Here is a 21,298-nt window from a genome sequence, read left to right on the forward strand (position 1 = left end):
TTCCTTATGAGCGTAGTCACTTTACACTTGAGATCATCCTCTTCTTTCAAGAGATACAATCCACCTTTCTCCTTTAATTGAGTCGGCCTAGACGTGGTGTTCAATTTTAGGTAATAATCTCATGATTGTGTTTTTTCAGCAAGACTATCGAGGTAATCACATACCTCGTCGACATTTTTATTAGTGAATTCTCCATTACATATTGTCTCGACCATTTGGCGCATGGAAGATGTCAGTCCATCGTAGAAAAAATTTGTAATGCACCACGTTTCAAAGCCGTGTTGTGGGCATGAACTGACCGAATCCTTGAACATTTCCCAACATTGGTAAAATGTTTCATCCTCCTTTTGGGTGAAGTTCATGATTGCTTTTCTAAGGGTAATCGTTTTATGATGGGACAAAATTTCTTTATAAATTCTCTTTGCATATCATTTCATGTGCCAATGGATCTAGGATGCAGTGAATGTAACCACGTCTTAGCCTCTCTTTTAAGGAAAAAGGAAAGAGTCTCAGCCTGACTATATCCTCAGACACATTTTGAAAATATAAAGTGGCTCTGATCTCATTAAACTCTTTCAAATGTAGGTATGGTTCTTCAGATTCAAGCCCATGGAACTTAGGAAGGAGTTGGATAACCCCTGGCTTGATGTCCATATGTCCTGTATTTTCAGGAAAAATCATGCATGAGGGCGTACTCACCCCCGCTGCTTGATACACCTCATTCTCATCCTGAATGTCCTCCACCCTATGTTGGGGTAGAAGAGGTTGGTTTTCAGCCATCACTTCAATTAACTCAGCGGATTTCGAGTAGTGTCTAGTCCTGCGATGGATAGTTAACCCCTCAACCAATCCTCCTTCAGTCAAGAGACGTCGAGTGTTGTCATGGGCCCACTTGGGCATGAAACACTCGCAGCCCTCAATCAAATTCAAAACTTACTCCTAAGAAAGGAAAAGAAAATCTAGAAAAAAAGAGAGAGTTGGAAAGAAATTACCAAATTGAAAGCCCTAAGTAACAACACCTACAAAACAAAACAAGTCAGTTTCTAAAGAGAAGGTCTAGAATTAGAAAATCCTTAAGAAGGAAGATAGAAACAAACCAGTTTCTAAAAGAAGAAATTCCTTAAAAAAAATGAAAATTTCTAAAATAAATTAGGAACGTTCTAAACTAGAAAGTAAGTTACTAAAAGAGATCTGAAAAATTGAAAGTAGAGAAAGGACTCACCGAAGTAGAAATTTCTATCTTAAAGGCCTACAAAATAGGAAAGTTAGTTTCTAAACAAAAATTCTATAAGTAGAAAATTAGGAAACAAAATTAGATTATAAAAGAGTTAGAATTAGAAAGTCACTAAAAAACAAAAATAGAAAGTTAATTTCTAAAAAGGGAAATAACTAACCTAGTTTCTAAAAACAAAAGAAGAAAGTTTCTAAAAATAAACTATTTCCTAAATAAGAAAATACTAGAATTAGAAAATTTCTAAAATTTAAACCCTAGTTTTAAAAGTAGAAAAAGTAGAGAAATTATAAAGGAATTACCAATTTAGAAACTTATGTCAGGATCCTACAAAACAGGAAAACAAGTTAGTTCTAGAAATCAAATAAAAATCTAAGACTAAAGTTAGTCAAATTCTAATCTTAAACTAATTCTAAACCTAATTAATTTCAGAGAATCGCAACAGTCAGTTCCCCGGCAAGGGCGCCAAAAACTTGTTCACTCCCCAAGTATAGGATTGTGATGTAGTAATAAACTCGGTGAGACCGAGGTCGAATCCCAAGGGACTGATACTTGTACGTTACCTGAAACTAGGTAGAAATAGAACTAACCTAAGATGGAATCTAAATCGAATATAAAGTGATGAATAATGGTGAAATATTAATGTAAAACTTAAAAAGTTTAGAGGTAGGAAACTAGGGATTCAGAGGATCCACTTATAGAGATCAGGGAGATCTTATGCTTGCATCAAGAATCATGGAAATTAAACTGAACTTACTTGATCTAGTTTTCACGAGATGAAAGGTATATGAATTAGAATAGATTCCATCACCAAACCATGCCCAGGAGATACAGTAAACAACAGAATTAAACTAATTACCAACCAACTAACAATGTATGAAGATTAGGAAAAGTACCGTCATCCGACCATGCCCATGAGACAATAATGAACAACAGGGCTTCCTGACGTCATAAACATAAAAAAGAGAAAGAAATACTCAAAGCCATTGCAGATCTATTGTAATTTCAGTCACAACAAACCATTAAAAACTAAAAGTATTCCCTTAATTTAACCGTAATCAAGGTAGTTCAACAATATAAATTAAATCAAAGGCATAAGGTAAAGTCTCCCATCACGTTACAAGCTTCACCTCTTAGCCCTAGCTAAGAGGTTTAGTCCAACATGATTGGGCTTGATCTCTCAAATAATAATAAATGAATAAAAATAATAAAAAAAATTAAAACTTTAAGGAACAAACTCTCTATCTTCGCTCTCTCTTTCTCTCTCCTGCAATCGTCCAAGCCCCAAACCGAGATTGTTTTTCCTCCCATTCTCTCCCTCTTTCTTATAGCTGTCAAGGGCCCTGGAGAAGTCGGCTAGAAGGATGTTGACATTGCTGCTGTTGGTGGGGTTCTTACCCAGCAGCGTGCGCAAGCAAGGCCTGTGGACCGAGCTGCATTGTTGGTGGGGCCCATGATCATTGTTGCATGAAGAATCAACACCGTCCATCAGCTTCATGGCGGGATTTCGGTCTGAGATTGACCGTTTTGGCTGGCAGCTGAGGCGGTCCACCAAGTGGATTGCACGGAGATTGTCCCGACGTCCAGCAAGATGGAGCGCGATCCCTGTCGTGTCACTGACCGATCTCACCTATATCTTAGTCTAGATCATTGCCCAGATATATTGGACGGTTTGGATCATGCTTTCGGATCGAAATGATGGCCCACCGACGTTAGTTCGTAGCTCCCTGTTCAAGCCTTCGCAGCAGAGACTGAAACGGAAAGCTCTGTTCTTTTGAATGAGAGTTGGTGGGGTCCACATACTTAGTATCTTAGAAATCCACTACATCCATTAGTTGCGTGACGAAAAAACGGTCGGAGATCGATGGTTTTTAATGTCCGTTGACGCGGCTCGCCTGATTGATTTTGCAGCAAAACATTTGCCGTACGTTCAACTCCTTTACATCCTCTATCTGGCAGGTTTCGGACCAAGATTAAGTGGATCTTGGTCAGTACCCTCTCTTGATTTGAATGAACGGTGTGGATCGAGAAGATGGGCCGAGACGGTGGCCCATAAGGATCACCCGGCGAGTCCCTGCTTCCGTTTCGCAGCAACAGTGAATGAAAGTTGCCATTTTTGAAAGAAGGAGATGGGTTAAAGTCGGTCTGACCCGTCTTGAATTACAGCGCACCTCCAGTGCACTTATGCACTGTGCACACGCCATGACAGGTGGGGTCCTCTGTAATGTTTATGAGAAATCCAATCCATCCATTCATTTTGTCTCCCCATTTAAGGGGTTGAGACCAAAATTGAAGTAAATCCAGATATCAGGTAAGCCTGAAATCATCGGTTTATGGGATGATTTACCCATTGGGCCACTTTTAAAGGGATCCAATGGCTGAAATATGATGTGTATGGTTATTTTGTGGTCCTAAGGCCAAATATAGAGTTTTGAGCTAATCAGATGGCGGGAACTATGTGATCTTACATTCTTCACCAATTTTGGGCCTCTTTAACGTGAATGGATTGATTTCCTCGGATCCCTGGCATGTAAATTCTTTAGTCTTTGTTCTCTGGAGTGCGTCCCTTGCTCTGGTGACTTCGGCGTGTCAAATCCATGCTTTTAGTGCTATTTTTCAGTCCACGCTCCTAATTACATCCTGCAATAAAAACACAATTAAAATATGACGTTAAGCATTATCATGTACGTAAAATCAGGTAATAACTGGGGTCTGATATATAACATTTGACCCTCAACAGAGGTCCCGAAGCTCTTCCATAGGTTGGACTGCTTGGATTTGGCACAAGCTTATGCCACCAAAGATGTCCATCTTTGTTTGGAAACTCTTACAGGGTGCTCTTCCTGTTGATGAAAGAGTCCGAAGCAGATGGATTCAGCTAGCTTCCTACTGCAACTGCTGCGTCCCAGGCCCCTCCCTCCATCTGGCCCAGGAATTCATCCCTCATCTTTTCCTTGAGGGGCAGCAGGCCTCGAAGGTGTGGCAGTTTTTCAGCACCTAGTGCGGTATCCCCTTGCTGAACCATCAGTCGTTGGAGGGTAGGCTTCTTCAATGGCATAGGGCCCTGGCTCCGGGTTCTGCCCTGTCTCTCATTCGCAAACTCCTCCCGATCACCATCCTCTGGGAAATCTAGAAAGCTAGAAATGCAGCCAGGTTTGACAACATCCCGATGAGGGATCTCTTCATCTTGTCCCGTATCAAATTTTTATTGGAAACGCTTATTGGATCCTCCCTGGAGGTGGCCCTGCAGCGTTACCCTTCCCTTGGTGTTTTGGGGGTCCCTCCAACTCCCGGCCACTTTGAAATTATCAGATGGTCCAAGCCTCCCCCGGGATGGGTCAAGGTTAATGTGGATAGGTCTTCTAAAGGGAATCCGGGCCTCTCTGGTGGTGGGGGAGTGGGTCGTGATTCCGTCGGCGATCTTATCTTCGCCTTCTCTCATGGCTTCGGTGTGGGCTCTAACATCGAAGCTGAATTCCATGCGATCCACGACGGTATTCAGTTATGTCTGAATGCGGGCCTGAACGTGGCCATTGTAGAATGTGATTCCAAGGTTGTCATAGATTGCATCTCTCGTAACTCTCTTATTTCCAGGCGTTGGAAACCCTGACTCGCATGGGCGTCTTCTCCTTCTCGTACATTCCTAGGGAAGGAAATGGCCCTGCTGATGGTATGGCTAGAGAAGGTAGCAGGCACCAAGCTATTCATGAATTTCACCAAGTCAGGGATCTCCCCCTTCTGATTCGTGGGCTGATTTTTCACGACAAGGTGGGTCTTGGTTATATCAGGCCTCCCCGCAGTATCATCCGCTAAGCCTGTTCTATCAGTCCCAAGGTGGTTGCTTCTCAGCAGTCCTTTTCGTCGGTAGGCAGGCTCCCTCGTTGGGCCTTTCCGTTGGGTTCTCAATGGCCCTTCTCTCCTTTAGAGGGAAGGAGGGCCGGTTAGTTGTTTAGGCTCCCCCTTGCTTTGGTTTTTTACGAGTTTGCATATTCATGTATAGTTACGATAGGCGGGTTGTTTTGTTTTTGTCTTCGACCCGCCCAAATCCCAGCTAGGTTGTATCTCCCTTTCTTTTCAATGGATTGGCGAGCTCGTAGATCTCAGCCTTTACCTTTTTCAAAAAAAAAAATGTTCTTATGATGTGGTCCACCCTAAGATTTGGATCTACTTCACTTTGAGCTCGTGCCTAAACTGAGCTAGAAAAATAGATGGGCGACGTGGGTATACAATACATACATCAGTACGAAAAAAAATGAACGGCATCATATTGGGTGAGACCACGATGCACCTAACCAAATCCCATCATCTGTGGCAGATGCCTTAACTAGGATGGCTAGCGAGGGTTGCCCAAATAGGATCTACTCGCATCGATCCCAACTCCCGAGGTTAGTCAGAGGTGCCCTTCTTCTGGATAACGCAGGGATTGGAGCCATTAGATGTCAGGGATCGAGGTCCTAGTTCTTTTTGCTTCTGTTTTCTTTTGTAGAGTCTTTTGTCCATATTCTGTCACATGATGGGTGAGGCTGCAATTCTTTTTTGTTGGGCCCACCCGAATGGCTGTAAATTTCAATGATCAATGGAAACCATGGCTATTGCCATTTCTTTTTTCTTTTTTGTTTTTTTTTTTTGTTTAAAAACAAAATCCCATCTACCCCAGTTAAATCTCATCACTTCCCAACACCACCTAGTCAAGGTAGGCTCCCCATGCAGGACATGGATTGGCTAGTGGTCGACGCTCTATGGCCCCACCATGATGTATGTGTTTCATCCACACTGCATCAATTTTTCCAAGGTCATTTTATGGTATGAACCAAAAAATGAGGTAGATCCAAATATCAAGTAAACCACACCGTATAGGAAACAATGTTGGTTGAAATCCCACTGTCACAACCTAAAATTTGAGTATCGAATGCTTTATCCAAGACTCGAGTTCTGCGTGGAGACTCATACACAAAGTGTACTTCAATCAATAAAAATGCAGCTTACTCATAAGCCATAAGCAGTTGTACTTGTTGTCCATTCTAAGTTCTATTTACATACATTCACCGATGTAGACTGGGTCATGGATAATTTCATGGCCAAGATAGACCAGAAAAGGCCCAATAGGCGATGGGGGTGATCCAGACTTTCAGAACCTAAAATGCACGTATCTTGCAAACCGGAATGAGTTATCCAATGTGTCATATATGATTTTGGGGTAAGACGAGCTACTTTAGCAACCCAACCCTCCTATGCAAGGTTACGCACACCGAATTTGCGAAATACCATCAGATCAGCGGTCAAATTCCCATTTTAATTTCATTTTACTATTTATAATAAGTTTTAGTTTGAGTAGAACTCTTCATTCATTGGGCTTTTGGAGTTGCGCCCAACGTGAGAAGTACTTAGAATAGTTAGGGTAACATCATGGTTTGGCCAAATAGGACACTTACTATTTTTGGCCAAAAACCATATGCACTAGTAAGCTATTTATAGTAAGTCATGATTTCTAGGAGTTTTAGTTATAGTTTAATACTGAAACTTCTTCCAAGGGTTTATGTTATTATTTAAGAGGTTCTAAGCTAGTTTTTCATAATCAATCAAATTATTACGAATTTTATTAGAATTATTTTCTATTTTCTATCTCTCATCGTGTATTCAAGGTATCTTTGTGAGGAGTCCAAAGAAGTTCTGTGGATTTGGAACAAACAAACCCCAACCCCAACCCCCCCCCCCCCCCCCGGGAAGAAGTGCTTGACCTCTACACACTTTTCCCTAGGTTATTCACCTTAATTCAATCAACACATTCACATTCGTCTAACCAAACTAAATAAATTCATAATTTCCAATGAAAATGTCACTTATGGCCTCTCTCTTTTTTCTTTTCTTTTTTACAACCATTTGGGTGGGCCCTAACAAAAAAGAATCCGGACCACACCTATCAAATACTCAAATCCAAAAACATGGTTATTAGCTAAGCACAACGTAAGAAATAACCTAAAGAGCAACCACACAAAAATCACATAGACAATCATCCATCCATGAACAATAAATTAAAATCATGTCTAATTCCATTACATCTAATTACAACCCAATATCATACTACTAATTAAACAAATAGTTAGAAAAATTACTAAAACTACGAAATAAACATGTTTGAAGCAATAAAAAAGATAAATTAAAATTAATCCAAAGGAGTCAATTATTCTTCCCTTAAATATGACCAAATATCCCGTGGGTCATCCATAGGCTAAGCCACGTCATTCTACTCTTGCACCACAGGATCAACATCTGTTATATCAGTACAATTTTTCCATCAATACAATGTAAGCTGGCTAGGCCAATTGTGAAATCCCAACATGGTTCACTAAGGTTAATATTGAATTTGGTCGGGTGGTGGGATGCTTGCAGGGGCTATTGTGATGCCCATTCCGCAACATTTATTGAGTGCCAATGTTAGTGGCTTCAATCAACTTTTTGGCAGAAGGAATTTATTAAACATCCAGGACTTCTCTTTTTCTTTTTCTTTTTTTTTTCTTTTTTTTTTTGAAGAAACACAAACATATGATATATTTGCATAACACACTCCTTAAGTCAAATAAAAGGGAACAAACACTTAAAATTCACAAAAGTTACTACTTAGTACCTAATTACTGTAACATCGATGCAAGCTAGTCCTCGTTGTCCCACAGTTGTCCCACGCTCTTGTACGGGCCCTCGCTGTTGTTTATAAAGAGCTCTTCTCCATCTATGACTCTCCTCTAGTCAAGGATGCTACTCAGCACTTGAAAATCTTCCTGTGGAATCTCCCACCCAGCAACCATAATATTTTCCTTGATCCTGTCTACATGTGTTGATTTGGCGATGACACTTGTGCCTCTTTGGAGAGCCCACTTCAACAAGACCTGAGCTGGGCTTCATCTCTCCAGCAGCAATGCAGACTATTTTAGCATCAAAGGTGGCCCTGTCTAACCAATCAGATAAGCTTATATGAGACTTATCTTCACCAGGCAGTTTCATGCTTAGATCAGTTTGGAATGGTATCACAGCATCAGCCTAACATCCAATGGACTAAGTGGATTTGGCATAACCTCCTTCCTACGAAAATTTCGATATTTTCCTGGAAAACTGCCCATTTGGCTATACCGGTTGACACAGCGGTGCAGCGATTTGGTGTCAACATGGTATCGAGATGTGAATGTTGCAGATCTGTTCCCATCTCCAACTGTTATTGAGGAATCCAACCTCGAGTGCTCAACGGGGGACTAGGATTGAAGTCACTGATGATCAAAAGCTCTAATCCCCCTCCTGCAGGTAAACCTTTCATTGTCAAATGGTTTAAACCTCCCAAAGACTGGTGAAATTAAATATTGATGGTTCATCGAGAAACAATCTAGTGGAAAGTGGTGGAGGAGGTGTATGCAAAGATCATTTAGGCAGATTCATTTTTACCATTCGCAAATATTATGGGACTGTTTCAAATACAATAGTGGAAGCTCAGGCCTTACTTGATGGCCTGAATATTTGCTCCAGCCTGGGCCTTGTCAATGTCATAGTAGAAACTAACTCCAAAGTCATAACAAATGCGGCGGAGGACCCGTTAGCCTAGCTCCAACCCCTGGAACATCTGGTATATGATAGGTGATATTCAGTTCAAAAGGTGAAATCAAAATCTCATTTTCAATCACATCTTCCGCGAAGGGAACGCGATGGCTGATGCGTTAGCTAGAATAGCGAGTGACGGGTGCCTAATCTACAGGGACAAATCTGACCTTATGAGGTTAATTAGAGGAGAGCTAGTGCTGGATAATGCATGCCTAGGCTCCATTAGATGCCCTTAATTTGGGATCTATCATCTTAGCAAACCTTTCTTTTCCACGGCGGTTTATCGTTCCTCCACCCCCTAGCCCTCTTCTTCTGTCGAATGGCTGGTTTGTATATGGTTGAGATGAGGATCTCTTAGTGATTCTCTTCTGTCTTTGTGTCTAGTTTACTTGTGGAGATATGATAGGTGAGGTCCGTAATCATTTTGTTGGGACCCACCCGAACGCATGTATATTTTGTTGATCAATGAAATACTTGTGGCATGCGCCCACTTTTTGAAAAAAAAGAAGAAGATTAACATAGAATAATAAACATGAATAAAAATGAATAGACAATATATATATATATATATATATATATAAATGATTCAAGGGGGGTTTACATTCACTTGCTTAAGTTGGAATTTTGTCAACCCACATCATTCTCTTGAGAAGACATCTACTTATTGGCAGGCATGGGCATGGCCCACATTCTCTACTTAGGGAGACTTCTATTTGTTGGTAGGTATGGGCGTGGCCCACATCTAGAAGCACGACAATCAGGACAACTTGTCATTTGGGTGGTCCCCAAGAATGACCGACATGGATTATAATTAGGGGTGTACAATGAACTGGTAGAACCATGGAACTGGACCAAAACCGATCCAGTGGTCCGGTTTGGTCCGGTTTTAAACTACACTTATTCCGGTCCAGTTCCAAAAATCCAAGAACCGTTCGATATGGTTCGGTTCTGATTTAGGGGCTTGTAGAATCGATCTGAACCGTTGAACCGAACCATTGATCCGAACTATTGACCCGAACCGTGGACCTGAACTTACGATTAAAACTAAAAAAACAAAAACCCTATCTCTTTCTCGCTGTCTCCCTCTCTCTCGCCGTCTCTCACTCTATCTGCGTGCGGCTGCGACCCCTGCCTACTCTAATCTCTCGCCGTCTCTCTCTCTATCTCTGTTTCTCTCGTCGTCTCCCTCTCTCTCGCCGTCAATGACTCTGCAAGTTTACGTGCGTCATGTGGTTGCCCAGGCCCCTACCCTCTCTCTCTCTCTCTCTCTCTCTCTCTCTCTCTCTCTCTCCATCCCTCTCTTATGGACCTTCTGGCCCATCCCTCGACATCCCTCTCTTACTGACCATCCAGCCCATCCCGTGAGATCCCTCTATTTTACGGCCGAATTTGGCAGCTCCAGGTGAGGAACTTTTCACAAGTTGATATTCAGTGTAGCTTCTGAATTTGGGCTGGATTTTACAAAGCCCAGAACAGTGGAATCGATCCAGAACTGAACCGGTTTTGACGGTCCGGTTCCGGTTCGGTTCTAGGGTGCTAACGGTCCGGATCTGAAAATCCTAGAACCATTAAGAACGGTTTGGTTCCGGTTTCACCCCAGAACCAGACTGAACCAACCCATGTGCACCCCTACTTATAATGCTAGGGTTCAGTAATTAAACTTTAAAATAAAAAATAAAAATCATTCAACATATAATAAAGAAACTCACATCAATAACGAATTACAAGCATTTATTCATTTAACAATTATACAGGAAAAAATTCAAATCATTTTAATTCACCCAAACAAACACTACCAAAAAAATGAGCAAAGGCTTAAAATCGTAGCTAAAAGCTAACGCCCAACACCCATTGCTACAGCATTTGACAACCCCTTGAGGGACTCTACGAGGCCCATTACAATGTGTATGCTCCATCTAATACATCTATCCATTTTAACGGATCATTTTAGGGCAAGAGCCCAAAAAAGAAGGTAGATCGAAGGCTCAAGTGGACCACACTGTAGGAAACAGTGGAGATTAAATACATACCATCGATTAATGGTGTGTTTCAATTGGATGTTCAATTTGCCACATTTTTGGTGTCATTCTCTATAGAAAAATTTCAAAATTAATGGATGGAGTAGATATACCAAATTCATCATAGTGGCCCCCATAAAACTCTTAAAAGGACCGTCCGCCTCTAGCTCGTCAGAGGCTATATGAATGGTGAGGGGCATGGAGATCTGAAAATTGGCATAAAGGCTACAGACCAAGATGCATTTTAGCTACGGACTAAAGCCGTAGCAGCAAAAAATGCAGAAATTTTCGTTTGCGAGTCCCTTTTTCTCCTTCCCCCACTCCTGAAAAAATGAATATTCTCTCCCACTCTCGTGAGAAAAAACCCAAACCCTCTTTTCACCCTCTCTCTCTCTCATTCTCCTGAATCGTCTCTCACAAGCACTCCCCTCTCACGAACCCCTCTTTTCACCCTAACCATCCTCTCTCTCATGCAGTGCATGATGGTTTTGCATTTTGCTTCAATTTGGGTTTTTCTAGAGTTGTGGTCGAATCCGACTCTAAGCTTGTGATGGGTTTTTTGAACGGGAGCGTCTGCCCAGGTTGGAAATGGGCCTATTGGTTTGCCAGCATTAAGAGATTCAGCTCTCTTGGGCAGCTTAGATTCGTCCATATCTTTAGACAAGGCAATGGGCCTGCCAATGGTATGGCAATAATGGGTAGTGAATCTCAAACTCCCTCTCTATTTCGTCAGATTTCTCTCCTTCCTCGCCACGTTAGAGGAAGCATTTTCCTTGATAAGGTCGGCCTGGGGGCTATCAGGCTCGGCTCAGACTTAGGCTAACTATGATCTGGGTAGTTAACATTTTGGAGGGTGTTCGGAGGTTTTGCGCCTTCCTGTTTTTGAAGTGAGGTGGTTTCTCTTCTCCGCGGGTGTGGCTAAGTTGTCAGGACTGGTTTGAAATGGTGCTCGCATAGGGATTACTCGATGTTTGCTTGTTCTTAGCTTTCTGCCTTTAGGGGCCCAGTTAACCAGGTGCTTGGACGGAACGGGCCTCTCCCGCCTTCATCTCTCTTCTCCTTTCTCCCTCAGCATGTTATAGACTTTATCTTTTAGGAAGGCTTCTGCCTGTCGGATAGAGCAGATTGCTGTATCTGGCCTTTCACTGCATCAGGTATGTTTTCGGTTAAGTCGATGTGGCAGCTCAGCAGGGCAGCCCTCCCCTGCAAGGCCTAGTCGAGATGGGTCTGGCACGAGAAAATGCCTCCCAAAGTCTCTCTGTTCGTCTGGAGAATCTTGCATAGGGCGATTCCAACTGATGTAAACATTTAGGGGCGAGGTGTATCTTTAGCCTCTAAGTGCGTCTGCTGCGATGGTATTGCATCCGGTGGCCATAAATCTGAATCCTTGCATCATCTTTTCTTCAGCAGTGAGACAACTTCGGACGTATGGAAAATTTTTGGGCAGGCTTTCGGCATTCCTTTTGTTGCCAATTTGTCTATCCTAGATACCCTCGATCTATGGTGGAACCCAGTAGGACTGCAGCGGCATCTTTCCCCGCTTCTTAGGATTTCCCCCTCTTTGATTTTGTGGGAGATCTGGAAGTTTAGGAACTCGGCTAAATATGATGGTAAGCCTGTGAAGGTAGCTGAGATTGTGTTCAAGGTGAGGTGTGAGATTTCCTCGCTTGTTAAGCGCGCCCCTGACCTATTGTACCCACCTCCTTCCAGTTCTTCTCGCTCTTTTCTGGGGATATCTATCTCTCCCAGCCCTCTCTCTCTCTCCTTATAGTCGTCAGGTGGGAGAAACCTCGCAGGGGTTAGACCAAGCTCAACACTGATGGCTCAGCAAGGGGTAACCCAGGGCCGGTTGGGGGTGGCGGCGTTTGCAGGGGCGATAATGGCGAGTTTATTTTTGCTTTTTCAGCTGGCTATGGGCTAGCTTCCAACACATATGTGGAACTTCGTGCGGTCCATGACAGGATTGACCATTGTTTTCTTTTAAGCTTCTCCCAGATTATGGTAGAGTCCGACTCTAAACTGGTGGTTGACTTCGTGAACGGTACCGCATGCCCCTCTTGGAAATGGGTCTATTGGATAGATAGAATTCTAAGATGGAGATCTTCTAGTCAAATTCTTTTCTATCATATTTATCGAGAAAGTAGCGGTCCTGCAGATGGTATGGCTCGTATGGGCAGCAAGTCCCAGGTTTCTTCGCTCTTTCGTCATTCATCGCTCCTCCTGAGGCATGTTAGAGGTAGCATTTTCCTTGACAGGCTGGGCCTAGGGGCAGTTCGGCTTAGTCCTCTCAGTGGTTAGATCAGTGTTACCGTATTATCCATTTTCTGTTCTTCGTCTTATGATAGGCTTCTTTCAGGTCCTTTTTTCCTGAAGAAGCCCGAATGTCTATAGGGTAGTTTTTTGTCTTCTCGGGCCCAGGCCGCTCCACGAGGGTGTCTCCTTATCTAGGTTCCTCTCTTGTTAGTGGCCAGGTTTGCACTTCTTTGGAGCGCCCTGGAACGTCAGGCTATATTTCCTCTGTTTATTTCATACATGGAAAGCATTTTTGGAAGAAAAAAAATGTGTCTATTTCTCAGGCGAGCTAGGAGCTGTATGTTGTTGGCCCTTCTAGCAGTGATTTGTTGCTGCCTCTTGCCAAGGTTGATAGGCCTAAGGATCTCGGTTGTGGCTTTATGTAGTTTCAGGGTTTGTTTTTTCTTTTTCTTTTTCATAGGCTGCATCTCATCTCTGGGATGCTATCTTTGAGCAGAGTCAGGTGTTTTAAGGAGGTTGGCTTGTGGAGCAGTTAGGCAGAGTGCTTGTAGTAGACAGCTAATGAGTGGCCTCTCAGTCTACTACTGGTTTTTCTTTTTTCTCCCTCTTGAATAGGGTCATATGATAGGCTGCCCTCAGGATTTTTTGACCCGAGTTGTTGCCTGAATGTAATCAGCTTTCCTTTTTTTGTGAATAAAAGTTCTGTTATTTTGAAAAAAAAAAAAAAAGATATACATCATGGTCCTACTTTTTTTTTAAATCTTTTTTTTTTATTTTAAAAAAAGAAGATTTGCATTAAAATATGATCCAAGGAAATGAATACAATACAAGCTAGCCCTCCAAGACAAAAAGAAGTAGAAGGCATCCTACCTTTAAAAAAATAATAACAATAAAAATTAAAAAAAAAAAAATATATATATATATATATATATATATATATATATATATATATATATATATATATATATATATATATATATATATATATCTTGTGGGTAGAACCATTGGTAGATCAAAAGATGAATAATGGGTGGATCATGTGGTCTAACAGTGGATCTTTCATGACCTATATGATATATTCGTCGGATGGTTGATTCACCAAACCATTTGCTAAATCAATGGTTGTTAGAATTGGTTGTAGGACAAGTTATATACAAAGATTGTTGTTTCTAGGGGCATGCCTCAGATCCTGTCGACATTGGACTCGGAGACAATACAGGTGGATAGATCTAGAGCTAACAAAAATAGAATCTTGAGAGTGATGAGGGTTGTGCCTTGTATCTTTTTCCAATTGCTAATGAATGAATTTTTCTTGTGTTATATATATATATATATATATATATATATATATATATATATATATATATATATATATATATATAGAGAGAGAGAGAGAGAGAGAGAGAGAGAGAGAGGAACACTCAGCTATGCATCGGTTCGTATGTTATTACATGCGAACCTTCCTATCAACCGTCGGATAAGGCTGACGGTCTGGATGAAGGTGCTCGTAGTGCGAGCTTGAAAAAGTGAGTTTCCTTCTTTCGCATACCTCTTCACCATCCGAAGGATGCGCGAGAGAAGGAAAACATGAAATTCTTCCGCTGGGATGCTAAGTGGGTCCCACCAAGATGTTAGTGATAAATCCACGCCGTCCATACATTTTTAAAAATAAATTTATGGTATGAACCCAAAACTGAGGTAGATCAAAATCTCAAGTGGGCCACACAGTGTTGATTGAACTCTCACCATTAAAAACTTGCTGAAGCTACCAAATTTTTGGATCAAGCTGATTTTTTTTTCATCATCCAGGTCTGTATGATCTAATCTACAGGTTGGATGTCCACTTCAGATTTGGATCTGCCTCAGTTTTGGGATAGTGCCCTTAAATGATAAGGAAAAATGGATGGATGAGGTAGATTTCTCAAAAACATCATGGTGGGCCCCACCTAGGTTTCCAGTGTGCAAAAAGCTTTTGCAGAAAATCCTTGTTCAAAAAACCCACGTTGAAAGCCTTTCACATGGAGTTCCTGCGCTGGAAACCTAAGTGGGACCCACCGTGATGTTTTTGAGAAATCCAATCCGTCCATCCATTTTATGAGATCAATTTAGGACATGCATACAAAAACAAGCCGAATCCAATACTCAAGTGGACTGAAAAAAGCGAAGATTGAACTTACACAGATGAAATATTCGTAGGTCACAGAAGTTTTGAATCATTATAATATTTGTGTTCTCAACTAATCCTAGTAGGAATGACGTTATGAATGGTATAGATGGCATGTAAAGATCACTGTCGACCCCAAGGAGGTTTCAACGGTAATAATTTCCCTACCCCTTTTCCTTCGGTACGGCTCAATTGAGTAGTGTATGCCGCTCACTTTTGGTCTCAAGTCCTAAAATAAGCTCAAAAAATGGATGAACGGGATAGATTTCTCATAAACATCATGGTGGGCCCCACCTAGAATTCGAACGAACTTAGCAAATTGTGTGCGTCATTAGTGGACGCGGATTGGATATTGACGGAGGTTGAGTAGCTGACGCTGATTGGATATAGACAGAGGTTGAGTAGCCAGACTCCCTCCTGAAGTGATGTCACCAAGTTCCATGGGCCCCACCATGATGTATGTGTTGTATCCCCACCGTCCATACATTTAGACAGATCATTTTAGGATATGCTCCAAAGAATGAGGTAGATCCAAGGTTGGGGTGGACCCCACCATAGAAAACAGTGGTGAGAGTGACGCCCACTGTTGAAACCTTCAAAAGGTCTACCATGATTTTATTTGAGATCCAATATGTTCATCTATTAACGCAAACATGAAAGAAGGGAAAACACAAATATTAGCTTGATCGAAAACTTTTATGACCCTTAGAACTTTTTAATGGTGGACGTCACTCTCCCCACTATTTTCTGTGGTGGGGGTCCTCTAGATCTTTGGATCTGATTCATTCTTTGGATCATGCCCTAATATGATCTCTCCAAATGGATGGGCGGTGTAGATACAAAACATACATCATGGTGTGGCCCACAGAACTTGGTGACGTCACTTCATTAGGGAGTGTGGTTACTCAACCCGCCAGTAGCTAACGTCATTAGGGAGGTGAAGGATGCATGTTGCGTCCTACCTCCACCCATCTCTAGGAACAAGCAGGAGCTTTGAGTGGCCATCGTGATGTTTTCTATTGTCTTATCCACACCGTCCATCTATTTTTTTCATCATTTTAAGCTATTAGCCCAAAAATGTGGCAGATCCAAGATAAGTAGTCTCTGTGTGTTGAAATTAGAGATGAGTGGTATGATTGGGTCAATATTGAAATTCTACAAATCGATTGAACAGATGATCAATGGTCTAATAATGTTGATATTGATTAGCAACAGAATAATATTGAAGATTAGTGGCTTAATTGGATTCAATTGGTGTAACAACCCTAAATTTTAGTACATTATAAAAAAACTAAATTAAATATTTAAAGATTTTATTTTTAAATAAAAAAATAAAAATAAGTTAATAGTTAAGTTGGTAGAGATATTCTTAGTTAAGAGAGAGGTTTAGGGATCAATTCTTGAAAGGAGGATATGCTCATCCTATCCTATGAGAATTTTCTTTAAAAAGAGATACGGAAGGTTTCTGCATTTAAATAATAATAATAAAAAAAGATAGGTAGCCCTAAAGTAAAAGGAAGAGGAAATTCTAAGAGGACTTGATTAGGTAAGTTTCAACCCTTAGATTTTTTTTAATTTTTTATTATGTTGTTAATTTCTTTTTTATATATATAATGGATGGTGTGGATCATCCACATGATCATTGTATGGGTGTGTAGAGACAATTTTAACAAAGTGATGCTTTATGATTTTAGATCTATTCAGTATTATTTTATGAATAAATTTAATGAGTGCAATCTGATTGAATTAGATTAGATCTGTACGGATCATATAATCCCTAAGGCCAAAATATACAAGGGCCCTAATATTCAGATCAATCTAACTATCAGATGGGCCACATTATTTAGATATAAAAGTGTTTAATACAAGAATCTTAGATATTTTGTGCAAGTGTTGGTATCACTTGGCGTAGAAGGTTGAGATGGGTCATTGGTTTATGTATGGTTAGATCCACACTATTCATCCAATGCGTAGAGGCAAAATATGAAAAGACCTCAAGAATCTGAATGATCCGACCATCCGATGGGCCACCCCGATCAAGTAATTTTCATTCAATTTTATAATCTTAAAATATATATATATATAATAGAAATTTTAATTATTTGATCATTTTGGATTTAGCCATCTAGGATGTTAATCAAAGGTGGGCCCCACCATGTAATAAAAATATAAAAATAATAATATCATTGATATAATTAATAGAACCTTGGAATTCAAATAAACCTAATTATATTATAGAGTCAATATTACCAAACTCAGGTGAGTAACCCAACTTGTCTCATAATTTATTAAAATTAAAATAAATCTTTTGTGATTGTTGGATTGATTTACTGATTTGAGTATTTTGATATGATAATTGTATGTTAAATTTATAAGTGAATATTCTGATCAAAACAACTATGCCTAATATGAAAAATATGCATATACATATCATCCATTATTCATTGCATTGTATAATGCATGGTCGATCCTAGAGGCCTTCCCTAGAAGAAATGTCGATCATAGTAGAGCGTTACCAGATGCGGGCTATGCCCAAGCCTACCCAACGGGTGGATGCAGGTTGACGACCTCCAACCTAAGCAGATGGACAATCATCCCATCTGATGCATTCATACACGATTTGCATCCATATAATTGTGCATACATTTTTATGTTATTTTAATTGTTATGATTATGAACTATGCTAGGTTATATCACTAATTAAGCCTGGCCAGCTTATATTTTTATTAATGGAAAAACCGTACAGAGGAGCCAATAATAGATGATCTGGTGCAAGAACCGAAAAGATCTATCGTACCTGAACACGACCATATGAAACGTGATCATAATTATCTGAAGATGAAGAGGCGGCATTAAACAATTTCTGATTATGTGACTTATTTGTTAGCATAGTTTGATTAACGTATAATGCATATTGGTATTGATTTTGAGATTTTAATGAATTATTTAGATTTATTTCATTGAAACAATGTTAGAATAGAATAGAATAAACATAATTATAGTACGATGATATAATAAATGAATGATTTTTAAGTTTTATTTTATTTTAGGAGTTGTCAACATTTATATATGCCTAGTTGATTGGTGCTAAGTATTATGTATGTGTGATTGAGATTATGGTGGAACTTAAACTGAATATAATTATCATTTCTTAAACTGATTAAAGAATTAAATTAGTACACTTTGTGTATGAGTTACAAACTGAAACTCGGGTCTAAGGGTGCACACTCTGTACTTGGATTTCAGGGGGTGACAATTGGACTGTTCATCTTCAATACCAAATTGTTAATCATTAATACTGACTTGACCAAACCATCGATTCAATCAAACTATTCATCTTCCATATTAGCTCAATTGGATAATTGGTGAGTGGTTTAAGCCTAATCAAAATATTCATCTTTAATCTAAGTCCAATCTAACCATTCATCTTTAACATCATTCAAATCAATCCATTCATCTTTGATATGTGTTTAATTACAGCATTCATTTTCAATATGAGCCCTATCAAACCATTCATCTCCAATTTTAGCGTTAAAGGACAGTTCATTTTCAATATTGATCCAATCAGATCATTGATCTTGACTAATTAGAACATTCATCTTTAATATGAGTCTAATGTGACCATTCATCTTTAATATTGTTCAACCATTGCCCATTAGCATTAGTCCAATTAAGCCATTGATTTTCAATATTGACCCAATTGATAATTCATCTCTGATTTTATCATTATTGGACTATTCATCTTCAATATTGATCCAATCGGACCATTAATTTTCAATTTTGATCTAGCTAGACCATTTGCCTTTGATGTGTACAACCATACATTTTAAGTATCATTTAGATTTGCAAGCATCAACATTTGCTCTACATTGGGTCTGACCAATGTCATTGTCAAGTCGGATTCCAATGTTGTAATCCAAGCGGCAGACAACCCTTTCCAGGCCTGCCCTTGGAAGATTTGGGATGTGATGGGCGAAATCCATGCCAAGAGGAATTCCTTGAATCTTCGCTTCAAGCACATTTTCCGGGAAGCCAATGCCGTAGCGGATGCCGTAGCCAGGCTGGCTAGTGAGGGATGCCCTGACAGAACCTTCATGTCTGCTTCTGATCTCCCTAGACGCATTCGAGGCGCCCTTGTTCTGCATCACACAGGACTTGGCTATCTGCGAAGGCCTTAGCCTCACTTTCTCGTGGGTGTTACTCTCAGTTTGATTTGTGCCCTGTTGGCTCTAACAAGGCTCTCTGTTAGAGCCGTGCTCTGTCATTTCCTTTTCATTTCCGTTTCTTCTGGAGATTCTACTAATATGATAGGAGTAGCCCGCTCCTTTTTATCAAGGCCCTCCCGAATTGTGTACAGTTCTCTTTAATGAATAGATGAGTCTTCTGGCCTTTTTTCTTTTTCTTTTTTTAAAAAAAAAAAGAAAAAAAAAAGAAAAAAAAAAAAAAGAGTATCATTTAGATTGGACCATTTGACTTTGACATTAGTCTAATCCGACTTGATTTTCAATATTGGCCTAGTTGGATCCATCACTAACAAAGACTAAACCAACCATGCTGTGGGCCTACCTATGAATATGGATCAAAGGAGTGGCCAACATGGACTCAAAACATCCATCATATGGGGCCCAAATTTGTCGAATTGGCAAAGGCCTTTCATTTATTAGAAGCCTGAGAGAGAGAGAGAGAGAGAGAGAGAGAGAGAGAGAGAGATTTTCTTCATTCTGGATGGTTGATGCAGGAGATTAATACGGCAATTTGATTTTCAGGACGCATAGAAAATGCAAGTTTGCGAAAGAAGATACGACAAATTAGTCCACCCCTCGAGGTGCTACTTGTAGTGATCAGTCTACTCTTGGGATCTTGTTTTCTCTTGGCAACTTTCATATGTTATCGACGGAGGCAAAAGCTCAGAATTCAAGGTAATCTCACACTCAGCGAACTGTCGTCATTACTTTGGTGCTAACTGATTGATAATGAAGTGCTTGTTCACGTCCCCTGTGTTTTGAACCAGACCAAAGAGAAACCGGCCAGGGCATACTGCTATCCGAACTGGGGAGAAATATAGCAGAAGTCAACAAATTTAGAGGTGAAAATAACCTCAGAAAAGCGGGACTGATGATTCAGATATGAAATTATTCAGTTTTGACACCATATCAGCTGCTACGGACAATTTCTCTGCAGCAAATAAGCTGGATCAGGGCGGATTTGGCCCGGTTTACAAGGTATTAATAAATATATATTTTTTTCATCAATTTAATTAGCAGCAAGTAGTATGTCATATAGTCGTTTGGGGAGAAGTGTCACAGTGATTTGCACAGTGGGAGGTTAAGGAGATAATTGGCAGATCATGTGCTCACATGGCACAGATACGCCATTCGTTAGGCAACCATATGATGTAGAGTGGTCGCATGCAGACACTTTCATGGCAAATATGGACCAAAGAAGGCCTAATCGGAGCCAGAAATGATCATGACCGTCGGAACCTTAAAATAGTCATATCTCACAATCTGGAATGAGTTTTCTGACATATCATATATGATTTTGGGGTAGGAGAAGCTACTTTAGCCAACCAACCCTACTCTGCCAGGTTGCCCATGCCGGATTTGTAAGATTCCATCAGATCGATGATCAAAAGTCCATTTTATTTTCGTTTTTATTATAAATAGTAAGTTTTAGTTTGATCATAAAGTTTTAGTTCGATCATATCCTTTGATCTTTTGAGTCGTAGGAGTCGTGCCCAATATTAAAAGGGCTTAGAAAACTTAGGAGCATATCGTGGTTAGGAAAAATTAGACATGTACAATTTCTGGCTGAAAACCATGAAGTCTAGTAGGAATTGTGGCCGTCTATAAATTGTAAGTTTACTATTTATAGTAAGTCATGTTTTTAGGGAGTTCGAGTTAGAGTTTGAATATAAAACTTTGTTCTAGGTTTAAGCTCATTATTTAAAGGATTGTAAATTTGTATTTTATCATCAATCAATTTAATTATTTTCGAATTTATGAGAAATTATTTCTATTTTATCTGTATGGTTTTGAGAAAACTCTG

General features: G+C 40.1%; 1 non-coding gene across 1 annotated transcript; it reads left to right on the forward strand.

Annotated features, from left to right (window-relative positions):
• The first annotated feature begins 273 nt into the window (after nt 1-273).
• LOC131223141 (small nucleolar RNA R71) lies at nt 274-380 on the forward strand. The gene has a single exon (XR_009160307.1). It is a non-coding gene; the product is annotated as a small nucleolar RNA R71 (small nucleolar RNA).
• The last annotated feature ends 20,918 nt before the right edge of the window (nt 381-21,298 follow it).

The sequence above is a fragment of the Magnolia sinica genome, chromosome 1 (genome assembly GCF_029962835.1).
Source record: "Magnolia sinica isolate HGM2019 chromosome 1, MsV1, whole genome shotgun sequence".
Taxonomy (NCBI): Eukaryota; Viridiplantae; Streptophyta; class Magnoliopsida; order Magnoliales; family Magnoliaceae; genus Magnolia; species Magnolia sinica.